Source organism: Zootoca vivipara, chromosome 6 (genome assembly GCF_963506605.1).
Source record: "Zootoca vivipara chromosome 6, rZooViv1.1, whole genome shotgun sequence".
Taxonomy (NCBI): domain Eukaryota; kingdom Metazoa; phylum Chordata; class Lepidosauria; order Squamata; family Lacertidae; genus Zootoca; species Zootoca vivipara.
The window spans coordinates 55,812,178-55,831,100 of record NC_083281.1 but is presented as its reverse complement, the minus strand read 5'-3'; positions in this window follow the sequence as shown (position 1 = coordinate 55,831,100).

Here is an 18,923-nt window from a genome sequence, read left to right as displayed (position 1 = left end):
ATTGACCCCAAGGCCTCATGAGGTTGTGCACTACCACCCCTGCCAAAGCATGATACTTGCTTAATTCACCACAGTGCTGAGCAAGCTAGCTGTGAGTGAGGCAATGGCACAAGAGTATGAAAGCAGAAAAGGGTTTTCTGTTATGAGGAAGGCATTTCTGAAACACTGGAGGGCATGTTATGTCATAACATGCCTACTAAGCATCCTCTCCTGAACTGTTTTGGCTTATCTAGTTGACACCTCCACCTCTCTTATTATCAGTGGGAGATCTTTAAATGAGCAGCTCAGAGCAGGTTGGCTGGCACACTGTTGTGCTGCCTGAATTTCTCCTACCTGCAGTCCTTGTCAAAATGAGCAATCCCTGCTCAGTTCTGCTATGCAAAGTCTGAAGGTGCTTACTCAACAAACTCAACATCCCTTTCTGGAGCATCAGTCAAAGTGCATTGTAAGGATGATCCTCAATACAGGTAAATATACTTAGGTCTTTTGCATAATTGCTAGATACCACTATGAAATTGCACTATATAAATGGGGATGGTGATGTGTGTATTATAACAGGGATATAATGAACAGCTCCCACGGCCAAAGGGACAAACCATTTTATAACTGGTCAGTGGCTTGTCTCTTTGGCAGTGAGAACTACCATAACAAAAAGACATGCAAAGTTTCAGCTATGTGCATGTAAGCCGGCGTCTATATTGTTGTGAGTTGTGGTGGTGGGGGGGGAGGTTGGTTAGGCCGTATGCCTGAGTCCCTTCTAATTCCTGGATCCAGCAAAGGTTCAATTGCCAGAATAACCTGACCAGTTTCTTGATAATAGCCCTAATAATGGGTTGTTAAGGTAAGACCCAGGTGGCGCTGTGGTTAAACCACTGAGCCTAGGGCTTGCTGATCAGAAGGTCGGCGGTTCGAATCCCTGTGACGGGGTGAGCTCCCGTTGCTCGGTCCCAGCTCCTGCCAACCTAGCAGTTCGAAAGCATGTCAAAAATGCAAGTAGATAAATAGGAACCGCTACAGCGGGAAGGTAAACGGCATTTCCGTGTGCTGCTCTGGTTTGCCAGAAGTGGCTTTGTCATGCTGGCCACATGACCTGGAAGCTATACGCCGGCTCCCTCGGCCAATAATGCGAGATGAGCGCGCAACCCCAGAGTCGGTCATGACTGGACCTAATGGTCAGGGGTCCCTTTACCTTTAAGGTAAGAAAGGAAGTGGCTCTGTGCTAGAGGGCAAATAGGTGGGTCCCCTTCTTTACCTGGCTGTTCATGAGAAGAACAAAGCCCAGAGTTGCATGTGTAAGCAGGCTGCAGGCCACATGCCAGCCAAAGTTAAAAGTGGACGGGGATGTCAGGGGGTCTCTTTACAGAGAGCCCGCACCCATCATTTTCACCAGCTCATCACCCAGCATCAGCGAGTCAGAGGAGAGCCTTGAGGCAGTGAGCAGAGTGGAGAGAGGGCTGTCATATGCTACAGAGCCCTTGCACCACTCTGAGGGAGAGCTAGGGGAGGAGTAGCTGAGACAGCCATCGGACACAGGGCAGCCGTTTCCCCCCGACGCCTGAATTGAGGCATGCTACCACCCGTAGGGTAAGGGAGGGGCGTTTTGGAGTCCCCAGGCTCTTATGCTGGGTGAAGACCAGGAAGAAGCCATTGCGAGGTTCTGATACGGATTGAGCAGTCATGTTTCCCGATACTCTTGCACTGTAAACAGCATGCACAATAAAACTCTGAAAGAAAAGACAGAGTGGAGCATCGTTACTCATGAGTAGCCGCAACCTTCTTTGACAGGAGCAATAAATGTTCATTTCACCTTGTAGAATAGTTAACTTAATACATAACACCCATTGTGGACCTGAGTGAGAACTGCAGCCACAGTGGGCAGGGTAAGAACTGCAGCCACGGTGGCCAGAAGGAGTACTGCAGTTAACTTAATACATAACACACCTTAATACAGGAAGCTTGTTTCTACACCCACTCACCTCCACTTCCATATTCTCCATCCAGGCAAGCAAGAAGCATGGACAGAGTTCAAGGGCAAAAATGAACGCGAAGTAGGGCTAGGCAAAAATGAACGCGAAGTAGGGCTGGGAAGGAGTGTGGTCTGAGGTGAGTCCCGAGGACTGGAGAGAGATGTTCGGAGCCCGAGGCTCCCAGTGCACGCTCTGCCCTGGTCCATGTAGGTGACCTTTACTTTATGCATAGCTGTTATCTAATCTCATCAAATTGGCTTCTTCTCTGTACTTGCGTTATCAATCCATTTGTCTCTGACAGCTATAGCATGCAATTAGTGCGCACTTTCAGTATGCACTTCTATTTAATAGGTATCTAAAGTACAAGTGGATTTTTTAAAAATTCAGATCAATGACATGCAGCGACTTATTTTCGCTTCACAAAGGACTGCAGTGAGATCAAAGCTTTTGTCCACGAGTTTAATTTTTGCCATCACTGAATGCAGTGGGCCAGGGTTAGGGTGGATTTACCTCACTGTGTCCGATTGAGAGAATCTGAGCTGTTGGAAAGCCATTTGAAGGCTTCCGTCAGTGTTCGCAGCTGGTAATATGGAAGCACAATGCAATTAATGAGGAGTTCAGTCATGGGCACTTGGCAAATGAGTGCGAATGGAAGTGGAGGGGAGTGAGAAAAGCAAATGTTTGGGCACAGCACTTGCTAAGCATCTTTCAGACGATGACTCAAAGCATGTGAAACACTGTGGCCCAGTTGTAAGTAAAAGCCACGTTGCCATGCAGCCAGGTGTCTTATTGAATCAGTGAAACCAGGAAAGTAACCCGTGGGGATCCAGAACAGCTAATAGGCTTCACAGTTTGCCTGGTTTGGCAACAAAAGTAACCGTTGTGGTACATTCCAGAAGGGACAAAACTGAACAAACCAGTGTACAACTTAAGCATAAAGGGATTTTGCCTTCAGATCAGGGTTAGACTCAACTAAACATGCCAAATATAGTAAAACAGACAATAGCAATTAAACTCAGCTTTCACAATAATCCAGGTTTGCTGGCTTATCTTGGTTTATTAGAATGCTGCACCTGATTCAGTCTCGCCTGCCGCCCCACTATTTTCCTGCTTCCACCACTGCTTGCTACATTGTCCCCTTTGTGGTGGCAGCAGTGGCATCTTCTGCTTTGCCCCTGATGCCTCCCCCCATTCTTTTTCCTCACTTATAAATGAATGAATAAATATAAATAAATAAATAAATAAATAAATAAATAAATAAATAAATAAAGCTGTTGATTTAGTGTGGGTTGATGTTGACTGCTGCACTAGCTGCAAAAGTTTCGCAGACTTAGTTTTTTATTTTTTAAAGTTACTTGCAACTTTACTTCTAATTCTAAGTTTAAGCATCCTTTCTGGGCACTGCAGCCAACCATAGCAGAGGCACAGGCACCCTCCAGGCCAACTCACCCAGAATGCCTCACTCTGAGAAAGGAGACCCGTGGCATTTTCCCAGAGCAAGGATTAGGCAGGCAAAAAGTTGAGCCCTGGCCTCACTGGCTGGGTGGGGAGATGATTGGTTGGCTAGCCCACCCAGGAAGGAGGTGAGCAGGATGCCAGAGGGTGCCATTTGCCGCTCCCCAAGAAACAATTGCCTCATTTCATCTCAGCGTTGGGCTGGCTAGCCTTGCTTCTATGATCCTCTATTTATAGGATTGAAAATGAAGCGGGGGTGGGGGGTGTATCTGAATTATGACAGCAATAAATGCATAGTCCAAGCCTGGGGGAAAAAGTCATTGGAAATCTCTGCTTGGAAGGAAAAAGGAAATGGAAAAAACCCCACGCATAGTACACCAACATCCATACAAATTAGATAAGGAAATGCTCATTCTTAATAGAAGCCTAGCAGCAGTGGCAATGTTCTAGGACTTTAATGAATGACACATTCCCCCAACTGGTGAAACTTTGGGCTAAACGTTGAGAGGAGGAAGAGAGTCGTGACTGGCCCTCTTCATCATGTCTTCTGAAGAGGCAGGCGCCGCGGCCACCCCCTGTAGCAAAAGGAAGGAGCCTCACTATAGAGGTCGCCCCCTCCAACCCAGTAAGCTCCAAAGTTATTTGATTTCCAAATGCAAATGTATTGCTCACTGACACATCAGACCAGATACATGCACACAATAAAATAAAAAAACAAGATAACACCAAAATAAGTCCAAAATAAGAAAGGAGGCATGTTTTGCTGTTGCAAATGGAACAGTTTTAACTGGTGGAACACATGAAGGCTGCCACTCTCCCGCACCGTCCATATGGGCGTCCATATGGGCATCTCGCATAGCGACTGTACGGGCTGCTGTACGGATGCCGTGCACAAGCGGCAGCCTGTATAATCATCGTGCATGCACACTCCGTATGGGATGCCGCACATGTGCAGTGTGTCACCAGGCGTTTCGCCCTTCCCCTCAGCATCCCACCCCGGGTGCCAGAGAGGGTTCCTCCGCTACTGGGTGTGGGGAAGTGTTTGAATCAGGAACATGACTCTAGAGACCAGGAAGAGGGAGTTAATCCTTCTCCTCTGCCCCCCAATATATTCCTGATTTGATATCACCTCACCAATGCTTCTCTTTCGCCAGCTAGGGGAAATTGGCACCCATATATTATATTGATCCACACATCCCATGCCCCCTGATTTCAGCATTGGGTTTTAATAAGGAAAATGGTATGTTTGGAGGGGGAGTGTTAAGCCCCCCTCAGTGCTTTACTGTGAAGCTCTCTGATTGGCTGTGGAGTAAATCACTTTATAGCAGGCACGTCCAACAGGTAGATTGTGATCTACCAGTAGATCACTGGATGTCTGTGGTAGATCACTGCTAGATCACTGGCACCCCTAAAAAAAGCTCACCCCAAATTTTCCTCCTCCCTAAAAAAAGCTGAACTATGACCTGAAGCCCTAAACAAAAATGGGCCTCCCTCCCTCCTAAAAGAAGCTCAACAAGTTTGACCTAAACCCCCCAAAACAGGGCTTCCCTTCCTTAAAAAAAACTCAACAGCTTTGACCTGAACCCCCCAAAAGGGGGTAGATCACTCCCAGTTTTTAACTGTGAGTAGATCAGAGTCTCTTGGGAGGTGGCCACCCCTGCTTTATAGCAAGTGTGGAGAACCTTTGGCCCTCCAGATGTTACTGACTTACAACTCATGTCATCCCTGTCCATTGGCCATCCTTGCTGGGGCTGATGGGAGTTGTAATTCAGCAACATCTAGACAGGGCAAAGGGTTTTCCCACGCCTGCTTTACAAGATTGTTGGGTGAGAATTAAAACGGCTAAGGTTGCATTCTTAACTCCGCTTCCCTGAGAGTAAGTGGCACTGAATTCAAAAGAGGGTACTTCAAAATAAGCATGATTAGGATTGCACCATGATTCTGCATGTGTTGCCCTGAGCCATTTGTAGAGAAGAGCAGGATGCAAATTTGATGAATAATTAATGGAACTTTTCATTGTAAAATAACACTTGGTTATCTTTACATGTGTGTGTGCCACCCCCCCCCCCCGAATCATCAGTGTTGTTTTTGTGGAGGGGTGTAAAACTGAATGGGGAATGAAGGATTATTTCAGTACAAACGGATGCTGTTTGCAATCATGTATGAATAATGCTGTAAATGTTTAGATTCATCTGATGATAAAAGGTGGGGCTGTTGAGAAAGATGAATCTGAATATGCAGCCCTTGCCATTTGACCAGCCATTATATAACCACTAGAACAGATTGTACTTCTGTAGTATTACGTCGCAGTTCACTCACAATGGTTAACTCCTGTTGCCAAGAGAACCAGGCAGGGAGAGAATCAAACAGATTTGCAGGGCGAGCCCAGAAATGGATAATCAATGAAGGATTGAGTTTATCATCACAGCTTCAGCTCACTGGAAACTTTGCCAGGAATCCCTTAAACCAGTGGAAGCCCCTTCATGTGGGACACAGATTCTGATAGTGGAGAATGCAACATTCCAGGGAGGGCCAGGATCCATGGGGGGCTTTTTTCCTGTCACCAGCCAAGAAATAGGTGAGTTGAACGCCCCCTTACTCAAGATGCATAAGCCTTCCAAAGAGCATAGCTGCCAAGTTATCCCTTTTTAAAGGGATTTTCCCTTATGCTGAATAGGCTTCCTCGCGAGAAAAGGGAAAACTTGGCAGCTATGCCAAAGAGCTTTCTAGACTTGAGGTGGGTGAATACAGCTGTCAATGTTGGCTTTTCTCATTTTTCATTTTCCCAATCTTAAGATTCGTTCTCCAGTTTTCAGTTTGCAATTGTTTAAGGCCTTTTGAACATTTATCAACAATTTTGTGCACATTTCTCCTAACAGATACATTTTAAACACAATTTTGCCTAATACACACATTTTTGCAAAGCGATTTCCCCTCATGTGATGCATTTCTGTATGTTATCTTCAGTAACATGTGCAATTTATTTTATCCTAGCAATTGCAGCTAAGTTCACGTTGCTTGGCTGGAGAGCTGCACTGCAAAATTCACAGAGGTGCAAATTTCAAAGGATAGCTGTGTTTCAGTTCATTTATTGTTTCAGAAAGTGCAAATCAGGTAGGTTCACCTTTAAATCAAATTTCTATTCCATCCCTACTGCCTACGGCCTTGAGTTCTGTGATGGGATTTCTATGATGACAGATACATGTAAATTAATACATATCTGAGTTCATTTTGTTTTATTGATGTAGTTATCAATAGAACGATTTATGCGTATCAAACAGAAATACCAATAAACAAATACAAAACCAGGCCTGCCAACTGTGACGGCATGACAGCTGAGCTAACATAGCATTTTATTTTGTATTATGGGAAGAAGACGACAAACAATGTTCTTATATTAATCAGTCAGAGGGACTTCAGGCATCATAAACAACATTGATCAAAAAATTCTCACTTAAATAATTAGGTCCCCCCCCCCAAAAAAGCTGTTGCATATTGAGCTGGTATTGTCAGTATTATTGGGATGAAAAATAAAATTAATCCATGTTGCAAAAAAAGAAAGAAAAGCATTTGTTGGTTTTTTTGCCCAGTTTTGGTGTTTGGTTCACTACATGTAGGTGCTCCCACCACAGAGGGAAATAAATGTCTTGTTTTGTTAAATCCCCTCCACAACAGTTTGATGCACATTCTGGGTACAATGTTCCCAATCTCAGTGGGGTATAATACCCTCTATGGATTGTCTGGAATTTGAATTTTCGGAGGCAGCTATTTCCCAAATTGCCTGATCAGTCTGGTATGTTTTGGAAGAGCTGTGGAGAACTAGTGAATAGGTTTAGACCTACTTTGTGGAAGAGGTTTAGACCAGATGGTCCAATGAATCTCATTTTAGACTCAGCAAAAAAAAAAAAAATCACCTTATTTTTGAATCCTGTTTCGTGGTTCACAGATTCATTTTTTCAGCATGCATTGGCCTAATTACCCAAGGCGCGAAGCAAGCCCATTTTTAGCTATCTACTGTAAAGTAAGCATTGTTACTATTCTTACTCAGAATCAGCACCATGTGTCATCTATTCCCACACTAGGCTAATATTTAGTAAGGTCACAGGGTTGGCTAGCCCTTATCAAACACATTCCCTGGAAACTTGGCTGGAGCTCCACTTTGAAAAGACCTCTGCAGTGTAGTGTTGGTTACCGTTGTTAGGCTTTCTTTGCTTTATTATGCGTGTCCCTCCCCCTCCACCGCCGCTTCTACTCTGTGAGTTATCATAAATGCAGTTTTTAAAAGAGTGGATTAATGAAAGGTTGGTCAAGAACTATATGTTAACCTGTAGATTTGCCACCTTTTAAATGAGTTCTGCTCTTGTGCCTTCAACAGCAGCCTGATATGTGGATAATTTAGCAGGGAAAGCTTTCCCCATTACTTTTCTCTGTTCCAGGAAAGACTTCACCTACTTATTTCATGCATATCAACCTGCCTTTTAAAGCCAGCAAAAGAAAAAAGGGGGGGAGTAGCATCCCAAATAAATGTCCACAGGTGAATAAAGTGTATGGTGTAGTCCAGGCATGTCCAAGAGGTAGATCGTGATCTACTGGTAGATCACTGGGCGTCTGCGGTAGATCACTGGTAGATCATTGGCTCTGATCAAAGAAGCTGAACAACTGTGACTCCCCTAAAAAAAGCTCAACATTTTACCTTCTCCCTGAAAAAAACTCAACAACTTTGACCCGAACCCCCAAAAAACGGGCCTGCCTCCTTCCTAAAAAAAAAAGCTCAACAACTAACTTTGACCTGAACCTAGATCACTGCCAGTTTTTTTTATTCTGTGAGTAGATCGCAGTCTCTTGGGTGTTGGCCACCCCTGGTGTAGTCAAACTTCTTTTGCATGTGTACAACATAATCAACATCAGTAGAGTTATTTTAGTATCACAAATTTTGAAGGAGGAAAAGGAGTGGAGAAAGAGAGAGTGTGTTGAGGGCAAAAGCAACAGAGGCTGAGAACTTGGGTAACCTGCAGGGGCAAAACAGATCCAATCAGGCAGCCATGCTTCTTTTTCATGTATCTGCCTTGTTCGAATATAAAGATGGGGTTGAATGCCTGATTTTCTACATCAAGGGGAGAGCAGATGAGGGGAGCTGAACCTTCCATGCCTTACCTCACTTCAGACCAGGAATGACTCCGAGGGATACCGAGGAGAAAAGCAGGAGCAGAGCCACTACTGGTATATGAGCTAACCACTAGGTGGGATGCTGTTGCTTAATTGGTGGGGTGAGATGCTGGGAAGGTTGACACAGTTCATTTGCACCAACAAAGCCAGTTCAGCACTCCTGCTGGAGTGTTTGCACTGCACCACACCAACCCACCCTGCCTTGCCTTGCCTCTCCCTGCCTCTGCCTCCTTGTAAGCAACAGTAGCCAGGAAGCTAGTGTGAGCTAGCTCATCCAAAAATAGTTCCCTCCAGCCCATTAAGTCCTTCAGCTTTTAGTCCTATATAAAGGTAAAGGGACACCTGACTGTTAGGAGCAGTCGCAGACGATTCTAGGGTTGTGGCACTCATCTCGCTTTACTGGCTGAGGGAGCCGGCATACAGCTTCTGGGTCATGTGGCCAGCATGACCAAGCCACCGCTTCTGGCCTGAAGCAATGGGGCATGGGGAAACTCGGTGAGGAGGGTTTAGTCTCTCTCTCACCCATATGTCCCTTCTGATCTAGCCTAGGAATAGGGAACCTATGGCTATGATGCTCCAGATCATCCCATAGGCCATTGGCCATGCTTTCTGGGAACTTATAGGAGGCTGAGACATACACATCAAGAAACAAGCAGGATTGCCCCCCCCAATGGATGTATAGATTTGCTCAAAGCACTTAGTGGTTGCCTGGAAAGTGCAGCCAGGCAGCCATCTTGCCATTCCCACAGGAAATTAAGCAGGAGACTCTTACTGATTGGCTAACAGATGCTAGGCTGCTTCCAAGCCATTTTTTGCACATCTCTCCTCTCCCCTCTCATCCAGGTACTAAACAAACTGGCACTGAAGTGTGCAAAGTAAGAGGGATGAATGTTGTGTCATTTGAAAGACTATGAAGAATACTATGAAGAATCAGGACAGCTTCAGGGACTCACGTGGAAGTCACTGTGTCCTTTGTACTGTTTATCTTTGGTGTTTGCAGGCTGCTGATTGCCTTTCTATCTGCCTCCCTGCGAAGTGGTGGTGTCAACACTCCCAACCAAAATAAACTGTCCTGACTAACAGAATGGGATAGAGACTCTTCTGGCTCAGTGGGGAAGGCTTTTAATAGCAACCCTTTGATTTCAGATATAAAAACAGTGAGCTATTTTTGGTGCAAAGAGCCCAGGAGACTTTCGTGATCGTTGGCCTGTGACCACTTTCACACATATCGCTCAGGACTGTCTGTCACAGTTAACTGTGGTCAAGAATGCATTTACTCCAGCCCGGCACCTTACAACCTTCCCAGGCACACAGGGCACCCTCTCAGTAGGAACGGCAAGGTCCAAAGGCCCCACTCTTGGGAGCAGTCAATGTGAAAATAAAACACCACAACGTTTGTTATGGTTGTTTCTTTTTACTCTCACAACAGTAACGTGAAGACAAATCCATCACTGCCAGCAGTTTTCATTAGGGCATGGACTAGGAGCTCAAAGTATGCAAGATAATCCTCCTGAGCCTTCTAGTTGCTGGAAACACCAAGATCTCTGGCTCCTTGTTCTCTGAAATTGACAGATTCACCCACCCCTAATTCAAACTGTTCTTGAAGCTACGAACATGAGTTTGACCAAGCTGCGGGAGGCAGTGGAAGACAGAAGTGCCTGGCGTGCTCTGGTCCATGGGGTCACGAAGAGTCGGACACGACTAAATGACTAAACAACAACAACAATTCAAACGGATGAGTTTTAGTCATAGGTATAATATGGACACCCGTCAGCTGTTGCAGAGTTTTCTGGAAAATCTCTAGCAAGCAAAAGCACATGGCTTTCCCCTTACTTATTGCACGAAGGGGAATCCCCAGTTCTCTTTCCAATTAACAGCATAAATAGATCTCTTAGCAGAGCTATTATGTATCAGATTACCAGGACATTCCACTTACAACATGCTCCTTTTGCTCACTACATTTAACAGACACCAAGTCATTCTTGGTTTGTCTATAATATTCTTAATACTTTCTGAATAACCTGAATTTCAAAAGTATGGCCCAAAGCAAAAATTTGTTTGAAGATATCATTGAAGTCAAAAGTTCTCTGTTCTCATCTTCACAGACAACAGAACAATGCTGCTAATGTCAGCACTGTGTCAAACATACCAGGTCATCCTGTGAGCAAGAACGGCTGGCTTCGTGTCATAGTGTTACTGTTAACAATTTTGCAATGCTTTCCTATTTTCCAAGTACTTTTGCAATAAACTCACTTTATATCTTCTTCAGGCAGGGGACTGCATTGGCACATAGGGAACTGGGAAACAGATCAGGGTGACACCTCTGCTGCCAGAAAGAAAGACAGAAAAAGAAACAGTGTCCCCTGCGCTATAAAGATTATAGGAATGTGCCCTCTGCCTGGAAGTCCCGACTTCATGTTTCTTTCTGAAATGAGCAGCCAGAAGGAAGCTCTAAGGGAGGGGTGGGGGATCTGTAGCCCTCCAGATGTTTCTGAACTTCGGTTCCCATCAACCTGTACCACTCACCATGTTTACTGAGGCTGATGGGAGTTGCAGTTCAGCAACATATGGAGGGCCAGAGGTTCCCCACCCCTGCTGTAAGGCCAGATAAAGAGTGTTCTAGGGTTATACAGTATACGTTGTTCCACTGCTGAGCCTATTGTGGAAGCCACCCTCTCCCCCAAACCAAGTTTAAGAGAAGCCTGCTCTTGGGTTTTGTAGCAGAAGAGAGCTTTGCACAGAGCAGAGACCCTGTGTCCAACCCAAAACTGCATTCTCTCCTCAAGTGAGATTGTGCACCGCACTAATTGGTGGGTCTTCACGTCCATCTTGAAGACACAACCTCCCTCTTTTCTTGCAGCTGGTTTCAAAGTGTTAAAAAGAAAAGTTTGATGAGATAAACATTAAAAGTGCTTAAATCAAGTATGGGACAGCGTAAGATCGGGAAGCTGTATACTGTATGTGCCATGACAGAAGTGAAGACAAGGGAGCAGAGTTTGAACTGGAACCTGACAGCCGCTCCTGTCTACAAGTACTGTACATCTGTAGGCAGCTCAAGGCAATAATGTTGCTGTCATTTGAAGCCTCTCTTTAGAACTGGCATCACTTGGCCTGGAACAGTGGATCATAATTCTCTGGAGCAAATCACTTTGGCTTACCTGGTAGTTGGCTTAGGGTGGGAAGCGAAGCGGTGGCTGTGACACTGACTTCTGCAACTTGAAATGTGAGCTAAAACAAAAGTCTCGGAAAGAAAACAATTTTAATCCGGCCACACTTTCAGAATGTTGTCACAGAAAACCATGGCAAGGCTGCTGTCCTAAGCTTGTTGAAGTCTCGTCAAGTTCAATGGGGCTTACCTCTGAGTTAACACGCATTGGTTCACTTCATGCATTCTGATCAGTTTTGCGATGTGCCAGAGGTTCCTTCACTCAAGATGAACTCCTAAACTGAAGCCCCTTAAAAACTAGTGTTGCAATGGAATTTGTGAATGACAAGCTTTTGCAAATGAAACGACAATATTCTTCTATCATGAACTGGAATTTCTTTTTGGTTCTATCTACAGAAAAAAACACAGCCAGCAACTACTCACTGCAGAATGCACAAAACGAGATCTTTTGTGCACCAAAATAAATTATGGCGTCACGTCATGAAATATGAGATGACAGTAGTGCTGAAAGAGTGAGATGAATATTTCTGGCTCATTTATGATTTATGACCAAATTGTTAAAATGGAAATAGCAGCTAGCAAAGGCTGATAGAAATAACTATTCCTTTGAGCTCATAGCCAAGCAGAAATGTAAGCTTTGCTTCCATCCATAATTTACCCAATTACTCTTTAAATGGGAAGCCTGGAAATAGGCCTGCTTAGCCACAAACTTGTAAATAGGAGAAGGAATAATGAAGTCTAGAAATTATGCTGGTGTAATGCGAATTGGCACATGCCAGTTTAGGGACATTGTTCCATTTGCTTGATGACTTGATTACTGTAATATAGTGGGAGATAGCAGCAGACTTCCCATCCCAGTTGCAACGGTGTCTCCCATACAATCTAATGGAGTGGTGAAATTGATTAGACCATATTGCATGCAGCTTCTGGTCTAGTTAATTTCATTCCTAAGGGAAACTAAGGAAAGAATGTTTAATGACAGTGCTTTGCATTATTTGTGTGGCTTTTTTTCCTCCCTTTTTAGAGAATTACATAGGTGAATATGTAAATGAGCATAATCTTTCACAAGAAAGTGTTTCGGGAACAATTCAGACAAATTTTAAAATGTCATTCATTCCCAGGGAGAAGATACCAGTACATAACTGTGGCTGAATCATGCTCCAGGCAGCGGGTGATTGACTATGGTGGAACAATAGGCATTGTTTGTATTCATTTATTTATTACAAGACATATTTCCCACGGATTAAGAGTTCTGGAGAACTTAACAACATGTCACATTTTTGTGACATTTTGGTTGGTTCTATTCCATGGAAACAAAAAGAGTAGCTTTACTTCTCCAGATTGCACTTCTCCAATATGTGTCCAATCATTTCTCCATCAAATAATTTGTGCAGAAATGGCACTGTGGGTTAAACCACTGTTATAGGAACCGCTGCAGCGGGAAGGTAAACAGCGTTTCCATGTGCTCCTCTGGTTCACCAGAAGTGGCTTTGTCATGCTGGCCACATGACCTGGAAGCTATACGCCGGCTCCCTTGGCCAATAATGCGAGATGAGCGCGCAACCCCAGAGTCGGTCATGACTGGACCTAATGGTCAGGGGTCCCTTTACCCTTTACCTTTTTTTATGCAAAAAGATTTAAATATTGGTGAAGTGACATATAAAATGCATTATAAGGGGAAATTATTGCAAAAATGTGCATTTTAGGTGAAATTTGCACTAAAAGGCTGGTGTATTTTTATGAGAACTAAAAAAAACTGATACAAAATGTAGAGAACTGGATTTAAGACTGGAAAAAATGAGAAACTGAGAGAGAATTCAAACTCAACAGATTGGTCTATCCCTTGCCGTAATACAAATTCATCACCAAAGTTCTGAGCTTAAACGCTACAGCCAGTTCCTTGGCATTTCCAACCATATCTGGAATTCTCTTTACATGAAATATAAATAAACTTTTTGATGTGACATTTCAGCACCTTAGAAACCCCTGCCCCAAATTTAAATAGCAGGAAATTGTTAAACAGGGTGCAAACTAAAGTTGTTAATCTTGAAATGATACATTATTTTTTTACCTCTTTCTCTGAAACATTATTTTTCTTCTGCTTCTCTTTGTGAGCAGGATGAATAAAAGATGAATTGACAAGTCGAGTCCTCTTAAGTATTTATTACTAGCAGGCAATGAAAATGACAGGAGAATGTTTCTAAAAGCCTGTGCAGAGAAACATCTTAAAAATTTATCATACTGTATTAACCATCCCCTCTAAAAAAGGAAATGAAAGTAACTAGAAGGATTCCTTCCAGCTCAATATTAAGGCTATTACAAGTGGCACCTGCAACAAAGTTTTGCAGCATGGTGTGTGTGTTCACTCTTCAGGTCAGTCAGCTTGGCTGTCTTCCAGGCTACAGTGGTGCCTTGGTACTCAAATGGCTTGGCTCCCGAACAAATCAACTCCCAAACGCCACAAACCCAGAAGTAAGTGTTCCGGTTTGCGAACATTTTTCTGAAGCCAAATGTCCGGCGCAGCTTCCACTTGAGTCCAGGAAGCTCCTGCAGCCAATCGGAAGCGGCACCTTGGTTTTCGAACAATTTCGGGAGTCAACCGGACTCCTGGAATGGATTAAGTTTGAGAACCAAGGTCCCACTGTACTCCATTCCATCCTCCTCCCCCTGCAATGTTCAGCGGAATTCTGCAGCTGCTGAGCCTGTTGTGTCTTCGGTGGTCTGTGTTTGGGGCCTACCTCCTTAGAGTTTTCTACATTAAAAAAAAATATTTCTGAAAATGCTGGGTTCCCCTGAGATCTGCTGATACTTCCCTTTTGTGTATGGGTGGCACTCTTTGGGCTGCATAAGAGATGGCCCAGATGGAATATTGAAAATGGAGCGAAAGGCAGAAGAGGTCCATCCTCTGTTACATAAGGAACAAAAACACCACAAGTTTAGCCTGAAACCACACAGCCGCTGAGTGACTCATCAACACTTAACACTAACTTGCTATCAACTGTAGCCTGCTAGGTGCTGGATGGCAGTGCTTGCGATCCCAGGCAGGGAACATGAGCAGGACATTTAGTGCAGGATTTATAGAGCCAGAGGGAGCTTTTATTTGACAGGATTTATATACCACTTCATCATGAAACCTCTGACCCTTACTCACATGTAGATGCTTAGGCTTCCTCTTAGAATTTCTGCCTTGCCGCTGCCCAGCAACACTTAACACCAGCATACCTTCCAGGCTCCCCATTTTCTGTGGGATGCTCATGGTTCTTTGAAGGCAACCCCAGGCTCTGTCTTTGTCCTGGGGTGCCCCGATTTCATGCAGCCTGCAGACAGGGGCTGCGGAAGCAGCTTATGCGGCAGCAGTGGGAAGGAGGCAGGGGAGCTTCTTCCCTTCCGCACCAACACGGCACCCTTCTTCTCTACAACACCCATCAGCCCCGGAGAGAGGGGGATGTTTCTTGCACTTGCACCCCCACCCAGGATGTCTTCTTGCGGATGCCACAGCGCATGCTTTCTAAGGATGCCTCAGGTTAGCGTGATACAAAGTGAGGCAGCAGTGGCAGAGGAGGCAACATGGTGTGTGGGTGGGGGTGTCCCAATTTGCCCTCCTGAGATGTTGTAGGATCTGCACCATGACAGCAGACTGAGCAGACACACAGGTCATCTTGTCATAGACCCCCAACTATGGAGAGATGTATCCATTTCTTTAAATTATAGCAATTACTTCTTAATGTGTATGTGTAAAGGTAAAGGTAAAAGTCCATTAGGTCCAGTTGCGGACGACTCTGAGGTTGTGGTGCTCATCTCGCTTTACTGGCCGAGGGAGCTGGCGTACGGCTTCTGAGTCATGTGGCCAGCATGACTAAGCTGCTTCTGGCGAAACCAGAGCAGCGCATGGAAACACTGTTTACCTTCCCGCTGTAGCGGTTCCTATTTATCTACTTGCACTTTGATGTGCTTTCGAACTGCTAGGTTGACAGGAGCTGGGAACGAGCAACAGGATTCGAACCACTGACCTTCTGATCGGCAAGCCCTAGGCTCTGTGGCTTAACCCACAGCGCCACCCACGTACATGGTATATATATATATATATATATATATATATATATATATATATATATATGCAAATGTTGGTCTTTTTGGAAGTAGTGGGTCAAAAGATTTCCTCCTTTTGGGTGAAAGGTAAGTGACCATCTGGACAGAGTTTGTTTGGTTCAGTCCCATTAGCTCTGGTGGGACTTAATCTGCACATTTTTCACCCATATTTAAAGCAAGTGTCATTCCCCAAAGAATCTGGGGAGCTATAGTTCACCCCTCGCAGAGCTGCAATTTGCAGCACCCACAACAAACTACAGTTCCCAGGATTCTTTGTGGGGTGTTGTGTGTTTTAAATGCATGGCGTGGGTGTGACCAATGTGTGCAGGATGTCTCGTTCCCAAGCTACAGACTCCAGACATCCAATGCTAGTATATAGCAAGCAGCTTAAAAACTCCCCCTGTGTTTAAGAAAACATGTTAGGGTGTAGCACTGGGGAGCTGTGGTTCAGGAAGAACAGTAAAAAAGCTCCTTTCTGGGTGGGTTAAAATAAGCACACAAATAAAATGAAACAAAATCTGTAGCGAAGGCTGTGGACCAAAATAAAACAAAATATTTTAAACCTCTGCGTGCAGAGAACATTTTGCTTCTAAAGCTGGCCTTCTGTTGCCTACCCCCTGAGGAAGAATATTTAGCCTAACAGCTAATCCAGTCCCAGGAAAAGGACGGGAAACTGTCAGGGTGCCATAGGACTATCCCTAATGCTTGGTATTCTCGCAAGTCACTATCCTCCCCTTGCTGTCTACACATTTTCAAGCTTTCTTGCACAGCCAGGAGAATCCCACCCCCATTTTTAAAAGAGATATTCATTTTACAAGTTGTGAAATTACGCAGCAGATACCAGATTATGTCATTATATAGTGAACACACACCAGTAAACGTAAGCAGAGCCCTGTTGGATCAGACTAATAGTCTATCTAGGTAAAGGTAAAGGACCCCTGGACGGTTAAGTCCAGTCAAAGGCGATTAAGGGGTGTGGCGCTCATCTCGCTTTCAGGCTGAGGGAGCCGGCGTTTGTCCACAGTCAACTTTCGGCGTCATGTGGCCAGCATGACTAAACCACTTCTGGTGCAACGAGACACTGTGACCGAAGCCAGAGCGCACAGAAATGCCATTTACCTTCCCACCGCAGTGGTGCCTATTTATCTACTTGCACTAGTGTGCTTTCAAACTGCTAGGTTGGCAGAAGCTGGGACAGAACTACAGGAGCTCACCCTGTCAGCAGATTCAAACTGGCAACCTTCCGATTGGCAAGCCGAAAAGGCTCAGTGGTTTAGACCACAGCGCCACCCACATCCTGCTGATGGTCCATCTAGACCATACTTGATTGCCAGACCCATCTTCTCCCACATCAATCTGCCCATGTGCAAAGGTCTAAAATGGAGACACTTATTTAAGTGATCCCACCCACTATCAAAAGTAAGACACATGGCAGTCAAATAGGGCGCCTGTCTGTGTCTGGTGATGGCAAAACAGGCACCAGCTGAATATGGAAAGAAGGAAAACCGGGTTCTCCGCCCCTGTTTATTGCAAGTCTACCTATTCACTGCAACACATGCATGCTTTTCTTTTTTTTCCCATTTTCCACTGCAGCTTGGGTGTTTTCCGGACATTTTGAAACAGGTACATTTTGTACCTGAATTGAAAGTGAAGTGTGAATTGGCCTCTAGCAGTGCCATATGAAAGGTTACTTTGCCCATTCTCTGTGAACCTCTCCCATGCCAAATTAAATGCTGACACCTTGTGGCTAGTCCTTGCTATGCAATCTTCAAGATCTTCCCAGAAGATACTAATGAGCAAGTGAACACCATAAAACATGCCAGAATCTGCAACTATAAGGCCCTGTTGAAATGGCCATGGGATACACAACATCTACATTTATGTGAGTTTATCCCACACCATTGCTATATCATCCAATTGCCATAGGGCTAGTGTAGGTTTTGCACATAGTAGTGGCTTGAAATGCAAGGAGGTCATTCCCCCCTGCTGCGTTTCAACTCACATTCTTAGGCAGGGATGTCTTCACCCAATGCCCATTACCCAATTTGTTTCTCTGCAGAGAACTCCAGTTCATTAACTCTGTCATCTGCGCATGTGCGATGGCTACCTGAAATGTACACAACTCAGCTTCACCATAACTTTCTATCTTCAAAAGCTGGTCTGAGGGAAAGCACATTCAACAGGCATAGTTCTCAAGGAGTTGGAGGATATCTATGGTTTATGGCTAACATCACGCATACTCAGCATCAAACGCCAAAGGTGGAAGTGCACTGGAGCTGCGGTAAGCAGTAATGTCACAGGAGAACACTCCCCCTAAATGACGCAGCAGCTCTGGGAGAGGCTCTCATGGAAAACTGGCTTGCAGGCTGTTGCTCTAACATGTAAAGAAGGGATGGGTAGCCTCATGGGTTTGCTTAGTGTGGTGCAGGTGGACACATGATTTGTGTGCATGATGCTAACAGTCATGTACCTGCCAGAGGTTTTTCTTGGGGGGGGGGAGCACTGCTTCATTCCCAATTTCCTACTGAAATCCCATAGCTTTTCATACCACAAATATTTTGGGGAAGTTTTTTCCCCTGATTTTGTTGTTCTATACCCCCTTGAGACAGCAATACTGTAGTAGCACTGGGGAAGCATTGCAGAACAATTAATAAAGCAGAATAAATCCACCACTAATGCCCTACTATTGTGTCATGAACATGTTACGGAATACACCTGCAGTAAAGCACCCATCTGGAGGGACCCTACATCTGTATAAACTTCCCTTTCTTTAAAATTATAAATCAGGACATATATTTTTAATGCAACATACCAAACATCCTCTGCCTCTTCTCTGGACAACGAGTTAAACTATGTTGGACCTTTACTCAGCAGCATTAAATTAGCTCACTCACCACATAATGACAGTGAGAGCATTTATTTAATAACACCTCCATCCCTGAACAGCTCTATAAATTTGTCTCTTTGTGAATAGCATAAAGGACAATTGCCCACAAATCCACCTCCACCACTACAATTATCCTATTGTGAATGGCAAAGTATAAAGAAGCTAACACAGAAAGTACAAATGAGACCACATT